Source organism: Diceros bicornis, unplaced genomic scaffold (genome assembly GCF_020826845.1).
Source record: "Diceros bicornis minor isolate mBicDic1 unplaced genomic scaffold, mDicBic1.mat.cur scaffold_97_ctg1, whole genome shotgun sequence".
In the NCBI taxonomy this organism is placed as follows: domain Eukaryota; kingdom Metazoa; phylum Chordata; class Mammalia; order Perissodactyla; family Rhinocerotidae; genus Diceros; species Diceros bicornis.
Window position 1 is genome coordinate 1,291,353 of NW_026691866.1, and position 7,976 is coordinate 1,299,328.

The window sequence follows — 7,976 nt, forward strand, 5'->3', positions numbered from 1 at the left end:
GAGGCTCAAATGAGAAAGTATACTTTAAAAGGTGTTATGTCTGCCGTGTATTGTTTTTCCTTTGCCTACTGAGTAGTTTCCATCACAATTCCAGAGCCAATGCAGTCTGAGGAGAATGACACCTGGTGGGGATCTAATCTGGGAGACTCCAGCTTTATTAAAGCACAGTAGAATTGGACATTCCAAAAAGTCTTAGATGGATGTGGTAGTTTTTAGACTGTTTTCACACAACAGTTCTTAAAAGTTGGAATATAGTAGGGACAAGTGGGGAGGTAATGACATGAAACGTCCTAAGAGGATGAAGAATTTGGGCTAAGCTTTTTCTAAATCCACAAATGTGTCCTTTTTCCTAGTAAAAATAGTGGGAAAATAAGGCCTCAGTGGCTCACCTGGGGAGATTTTCAAAACGCCTAAGTCCTATTTGCAGAGATTCTGATTTAATTGATTCAGGATAGGGCCTGGGCACTGATATTAAAACCAAGCAAATACACTACAACAATTGACTATAGTGCATTCAGGATTTGAGAATCACCAGATTAAGTTATATTATTATGTGGAGGCATTATTTGACTCAGCTGGCTCTTTGTACTTTGAAGGGACTTAATAAATGTTAACTTTTTAGTTCATTTCCTTCCTCTCTTCCTTCCTGCCTTTATTCTTTCTTTTCTCCCATTTAGCTCCATAACAAAGGAGTGATGTAGTGGTCTAGATATTTTTATGCCCATTTTAAAAATGAATAAACTAAGGATCATGACAGTGAAATGATATGTCTGAGCTCACAAGACTAGTAAGTTCCCTGCTGGCTTTACTATTTCCTTATAAACAGTTTCTGTTTAATTGTTGTGCAATAACAGATGGTTCCAGAGTTTCCTATAATCAAGAAGAGATCTTAGGGCTCAAATTTGCTATGTAGATTATTGAAAGTATACTAAGATCATAACTATGTCCAAATTCCAGTTGATTCCAGGAAATGACTCTGTGTATAGTCTCTGAAGCCTGCTTTTCAGGTTTTACTGTTCTTATGATAAATGCACCCATTTTCATGATGACCAGTATTAGGCCATACAGAAGGATGAGGACACCCTGGTCTCTTAGAAGGCATGTTGTGTTTAACCGTGGCAAAGGTTCATACGTGGGGGAGAGAGAAGAGAAGGAACAGACAATAAATGCATCCATCAAGAATCCCTCAGAATGGGGCCGGCCCCGTGGCTTAGCGGTTGGGTGCGTGTGCTCCACTGCTGGCGGCCCGGGTTCGGGTCTGGGGCGAGCACCGACGCACCGCTTCTCCGGCCATGCTGGGGCCACGTCCCACATACAGCAACTAGAGGGATGTGCAGCTATGACATACAACTATCTGCTGGGGCTTTGGGGGAATAAATAAATAAATATAATTTAAGAATCCCTCAGAATGAATAAGTAAATTTTAATTACTGGTCTGGGACATTATCCCTCAAGAATCCAAAATTCAGCCTAAGGTCCTAAAATGAGAAAACGCAGATGACTCAGGGATTTCACTGTGTATGTATTCATTATCTTTATTTTTAATCTATAAAAGGGCTGAGTTGGGTTATACCAGTATCTCATTTGTGGTTATCATAAAAGAGGATTTATTTTATCTTCATGGAATTGTATTTTTTGCACGTGGATATCATGTCTGTTTTGTCTTTTGTGGGTTTCTGTTTGCATGAGTATGTGGTGAGGACTTTTTTGAAGCAGCTTATTTCTACACATCACTTACGGCCTTAGGGTATGTTTTGTCTGCCGTGCCTATGTTTACAATTGCTAGTGAGATTTAAAAAAATAATAGTAGTAATGGTAAAATAAAACCAGCAGTTGTCTAACTAAAGGAAATTTTGGAATTAGGCAGACTCGAGTACAAATTATGGCTCTGCTAAGTACTCTGTCTTTGATACAATAGTATAGCTGATCTTCAATGATCTCGTCGTCAAAATGGATGTAAATAGATTTTGGAGTTGTGAAGATGTGATTTACTATCAACAAAATACTTAAAAATTCTTATCATGTAATACAGAATTATAATAGACAGCAATTAATATTTTTTGGTGATTTTTGTTTTTTCATAGAGAAAGCTTTTTTTCTGGGGTGGGGGTGATTTATTTGCCTCTACTAAACATCCAAATTTGTTAACTTTTGTTACGATGTTTACCAGCGTAGCATTCTTCCTGCTGTTGGGGTTGGCCCCCTCTTAGAGTACAGCCTTCCAGGATCCCCTGCTTCCCTGTTCTCCTCTTTCCCTCTATGCTGTATCTTAAAGCAGATCCCAATCATTTGTTCAAGAGGACTTGAGAAACAAATTCACACTAAGTGGTAAATTACCATCTACAGTGTAATGTGTAAGCACTGTAACGGGTGTTTTTATTCAAAAATGATCATTCCTTTTCTATTACAATTTTCATAACTCAGTGACAGATTCATTAGAAAAATATTTATGGGCTTCCTGGTAGTCCTTCCTAATTTCTGTCTTAATTAGGTAAGGGACAGAAAAATGATGTTATCTCTACTCTTCTCAGTCCTTAAACTTCTTAGTCCTTAAATTGATTTTTTAATAATACATTTCATTGATTGATGAACTGATAACGAATGAAAGGACATTATAAATTTTGGCAATACTAAACACACATAGGGATTGTACGATTTTGTATATGCTCTAAACGTCTCTACAGGGATATAGCAAGTACTTCCCTTATGATTATGTCTCATAGTCCTTCCATGCTTACAACACAAGTATATTTCTAGCAAATTGAATAAACTTGAAGTTTACATAATATTGTTGGCTATAATTTACTAAGCTCTTACTATGTGCCAGATACTATGCTAAAACTGCTAGGTGCACTTTCTAATGTAAGCAAGATAATCCTATGAATTAAGTATCATCCCACTTAACAGGAGAAAAATGAGCTTAGAGAAGTTTAGAAACTCACCCAAGTGACCCAGCCAAGAATTTATGGAGTCAGAATTCATATTCAGATTGTCCTTCTCCAGAATTGATGCTTAGCCCTACACTATAATGCCTTGTGAAATTGTTCTTGGAAAATGAGATACTACCAAAGGTCAACAATGTCACTGCTATCTATCAAATCTATCTACCAAACTTAATAAACAATTTAATTACACATTGGAGGAAATGATATGCAAGTGATTTAAACCACAAAGATTAAAGAGCTAGCTTTTGAAAATCCTGAATTTATGAAGGAACCTTAGTCTTTTCTAGTTTGGTGTCAAATATATTTTAGATTCTTCCTGTGACTTGCAGAATGGAAAGATGAGACATTTATTCATGTAATACATAAAATGCCTAATATGCTGTGTCTATATGATGCCAAAATAACCTGAACTTGAGCAAAGTAGTAGTTAGCACTTACTGTACCTTCTTGGCACCAAGGCACATCGACTGTTTTTCTTTTTTTTCAAACTGAGTTAGGTAGCTTCCTGAGCATGAGACCGTGTTGTTCAGAAAAAATAAACTATTAGGGAGTAAATGACTTTGCTTGACTTTATTCACTGACTAAAATCATGGCTACCCTGAGAGTGAATTTATTCTTAATCTGAGCTCAAGACTTAAGAAAAGTAGAAAATAAGAACAGTCTACTTAAGTTTTATCATCGTTTAATAGTGTTTATTGTGTGCTACGAAATGGAAAAACAAATAAACGTGACACAATCCCTAGAAATCCAAAGTCAATTGAAGGGATAGACTAATAACTTTTTATTCACACGCGTGCGCACACACACACACACACACACGCACACATACATACAACAACAGAGTCTGTTCAAAGGATGGAAATGGTTCAGCAGAGAGGTCTCTGATTAACCCTGTCTGGGGAATTAAATTAAGGATAGTTTCAAAGAGGATGTCATGCATCCCTAGTATTTAAAAGGTTGAATAAGACTTTTCCAAGCAGACAAATTGGAAGAAAGCATTTGGCAATAGGAGCTCTTGCCTTGTGAGGTAAAATGAAGTGTGCACAGTTAACTAGGAGACTGCTTGCTTGATTGAGATGCCTATGTAGAATCTACAGGTAATTACAAAGTATCCAGGGCTTTTGCAGCCGCATATTTAATTTGATGAATTTACTTCACATTGTGGGTATTTATTTACAAAAATGTCTTTATTGCTCTTATCCTTATGATAGATGTGCAACTCTGTGCGTTCTGACAAGAACAGAAACAGATTTATATCCTGAAAAATTGACAACTGAATGGGTTCTAGCTGACTTTCAGTAGTTGCAGCCATAAAGTGACTAAAAATTCTCTTTGAGGCACCTGTGCGTTTAGAGGAACTAGGGAATATCTTATTTCATTGTCTTCAAAATCTAAAGTGTTTAAATGTTGAACCAATATATTTATGTTCCTTTATATGAACAAGATTCCAATTGTGTGCCATCTTGTTGTCATCTGAGAAACTCACTGTGGATGTCATTTTTTGTCGTAACTCCTAAAAATCATCAAAACTTTTTTTTTATTTGGAGCAGAGCTTTCTACCACTGTTTGGAGGGTCTGGAAGGGAACTCTGTAACCTCTCTTGCTCACTCCCTTTCTTGCTACTCTTGATGAAAACAAGACAGTGACTTAACTTCTCTCTCCTCTTTCCAGGCCTGTCTCTCCTTTTTCCCTGGACATCATATTTTAGATAATTTAGTTAACCAGTTCACTGAATTGTTTAATTTGAAAAACCATGACTTAAATCAAAATATCAGAAAGGCCTCTAAAACATATTACATATGAATCAATATTATTTGAAAAATGATGTTTTGTATAGAGTGGTCTTTTCATGACCCTCAGCTACTTACTTGGTTCTTAAATGTCTTCTAGATAAGATTCCCCACTCCCTCAGGAATCAATTTGTTTCCTTCATAGCAAATTTATACCAATCTGTAAACTCTACGAAAGATTGAAAATGTCTGTTGTGCTTACCAGTGTATGCCCAGCATCTGGTACATACTAGATTATCAAAGATGTATTTTGGGAAGGAATAAATAAAAAAAAAAAAGATGAACAAGTGAGTGAATGAATGATTGGCAACTTCTTCATGCTATCGTAACTGTGCCTACCTCTAGAACTCTTCATTACCCCCAATTTTTCTAAGTCATTGCTTTTAATCTGCTCAGGATTGCAAGTCAGTAACCAAACATACAAACTCTGTGCATAAACTAAGAGTAAGTAGGCAGAGAGTGGGAGCTAACAAGCTCTCAGTGACTAGACCTAGTTCCTTTAAATGGTCTGGATCCTTTTTAATAATATTGTTTCTCCGAAAATTTTTTTTTAGAGGAAGTGAATTTCAGATAAACATAGAATTAGTGAATGTTATTAGGGCTATTAATAGTAAATGTTATTTGTGGATTGTCCCCTACATATAGACATTGTCTTAAATTCTTTATACACATTATTTAGTTCAATCTTCAAAAAAATTGGTTCCATCATTATTCTCACTTTGTACCTAACGAAACCATCCAAAACTCCACAGTCTGGAAGTGGTGAAGCTGGGAGAATTGGCAATTAGTGTGATCCATGAGTAGTTTTGTTGTTGGTGTGCACAGTCTTTGTTCTTTAGGGTATCAGGGTGTCTAAGCACTGGAAAGTTGCATCAGGATGATAGAGAAGAACCACAGGCTGCTGTTTCTGTCTGTACTTTTAGGTTGGTGGATAGCACATGAAGCAAGACCCTTCACTGCTTTTTATGTGACTGCTGCATCATGCTGCTCTGTTGTCAGGTGTAGAACCAAGATACAATCTGGTCTTTTTGAAGAGATGAGGCATGAGAAAGGCTTTGAAAAATGAGTAGGGTTTAGAAAGATTATGAACAAGCAAAAGAGCATACTCTTAGAGAAAAGGCAAGCATATCTGCTTAACTTAATCAGCACTTGAGTTTGAAATTCTTAATCTCATCAAAAGACTATTCCATCCAAAAGCCGAAAAAAAGCTTTCCATTTGTAGTACAATTCAGATACTCAGGATATAATCTCAGACCAAGACTTCTCCTTGCTTTCTTAATTGTGTCTTGAATTTCCAACACTGTGACATATAGCGCATTTGATTTTTGTCTTCAGGTGAGTGGATGTTTCTGGAAGAGGGAGGTGGCCTGAAAAATGGATATGATAAAAACAAACTTCACGGTGACTAAATTTGTGTTCCTGGGGCTCTCATCTCAGCCAAAGACGCAGCTCATTCTTTTTATTATGTTCTTGTTCTTCTATTTATTAACGGTGGCTGGTAATATTATTATTATCACTATTATCCAGATAGAACCTCGTCTCCAAACTCCCATGTACTTTTTCCTCACTAATTTATGCTTTCTGGATATCTGCTACACATCCACTAATGTCCCACAAATGCTATCCAACATGGTGGGAAAAAAGAAGACCATCCCGTTCTCCAGCTGTTCTGCTCAGATGTCCTTCTCCCTCCCTGTTGGAATGATGGAATGTGTTCTCCTTGGTGTCATGGCTTATGACAGATATGTAGCCATTTGTCATCCTCTTCCTTGTACTGTCTTATGAACCAAAGCACCTGTGTCCAACTGGCAGCCATTTCTTGGTCCAGTAGCTCCCTGAGCTCCTTGATTATCAGTGTCCTCACTTGAGTTTGCCCTACCGTGGGCCCAATGTCCTGAATCCCTTTTTTTGTGAGGTGCTTTCCATCCTGAGGTTGGCTGGCGCTGACACCTCATTACTGAGCTGATTGTTTTCATCTTCAGTGTCATCATTGTCTTCATTCCTTTTCTGCTCATTGCTGTTTCCTACGCCCGAATCCTTCTATCAGTTCTCAGGATGCGGTCAGCCTCCGGGAGGCACAAGGCACTGTCCACCTGTGCCTCTCATCTGCCAGTTGTGACCTTATTCTATGGAACTGCCATCTTCATGGACATGAGACCCCAGTCGAAGTCCGCCAGGGCCGGGGACAATGTCATTGCGGTGTTCTACACTGTGATCACGCCTGTGCTCAACCTTTTGATCTATAGCCTAAGGAACCAAGATGTGAAAGGAGTTCTAAGGAGAGCTATTGCAAGAGGACGTGAGAGCTCTTCATGTGACACTAAGGTTAACTGTTAATCTAAGATAACTGACTTCTGAATATGAAGTGAGAGAGTGAAAAATAGCCTAGACTGTCAACATCTGCCTGTCATTCATAAAAGACACATAAATCCAACTGCAAATACAATAAGAAATGTCTCCCCCAAGAACAAACCACAGCTTTAATGTATCAAAACAACTCCCCTTGTTGAGTGAGTACTATTTCCCTACTCTTTGAGAAATCTTAGTTCTCTAAAATTATAGACTATGCGGGGCCGGCCCTGTGGCTTAGCGGTTGAGTGCGCGTGCTCCGCTGCTGGCGGCCCGGGTTCGGATCCCGGGCGCGCACTGAGGAGCCGCTTCTCTGGCCATGCTGAGGCCGTGTCCCACGTACAGCAACTGGAAGGATGTGCAACCATGACATGTAACGATCTACTGGGGCTTTGGGGGAAAAATTAAAAAAAAAAAAAAAAAGCCTGTTGGCATTGGGATTTATCATGCCGCAAGAGAATCATGGTGCAGGAGACAGAGCACAGAAAAAAAAAAAAAAATTATAGACTATGCGGAATTAATTGCTTGAAATTATATCAGTAAGATGAAACTTCTTACTCCTGCCTGGAGGATCTAAAGCACCTTGACGTGGAGAAGCATTCTTAATTTTCAATTCAGGAGCAGGACTTCAGATAAGGGTTTTTGGATGCAACATTTCACATCTGTCTTAATTTTGTAGTTTCCAAGAAAACAAGACCCTACACCTACTTTGTGGTTTAGACCTGATTTTGACCCCTTTACGTACAGCCCTGCTTTGCAATGAACCTGTCAAAATACTGCTTCATTTAAATTTCATCTTATCTCCACCCTTACCTCCAAATCCTAGTATGTGATATTCCTCTTTGCAATGGATCAATAAATCTGATTTTACCTGTCTTTAGGTTTGTTCCTG

General features: G+C 38.3%; 1 pseudogene; it reads left to right on the forward strand.

Moving 5' to 3' along the window:
* The first annotated feature begins 6,109 nt into the window (after positions 1–6,109).
* On the forward strand, positions 6,110–7,072 carry LOC131403952 (olfactory receptor 2D3-like; annotated as a pseudogene).
* The last annotated feature ends 904 nt before the right edge of the window (positions 7,073–7,976 follow it).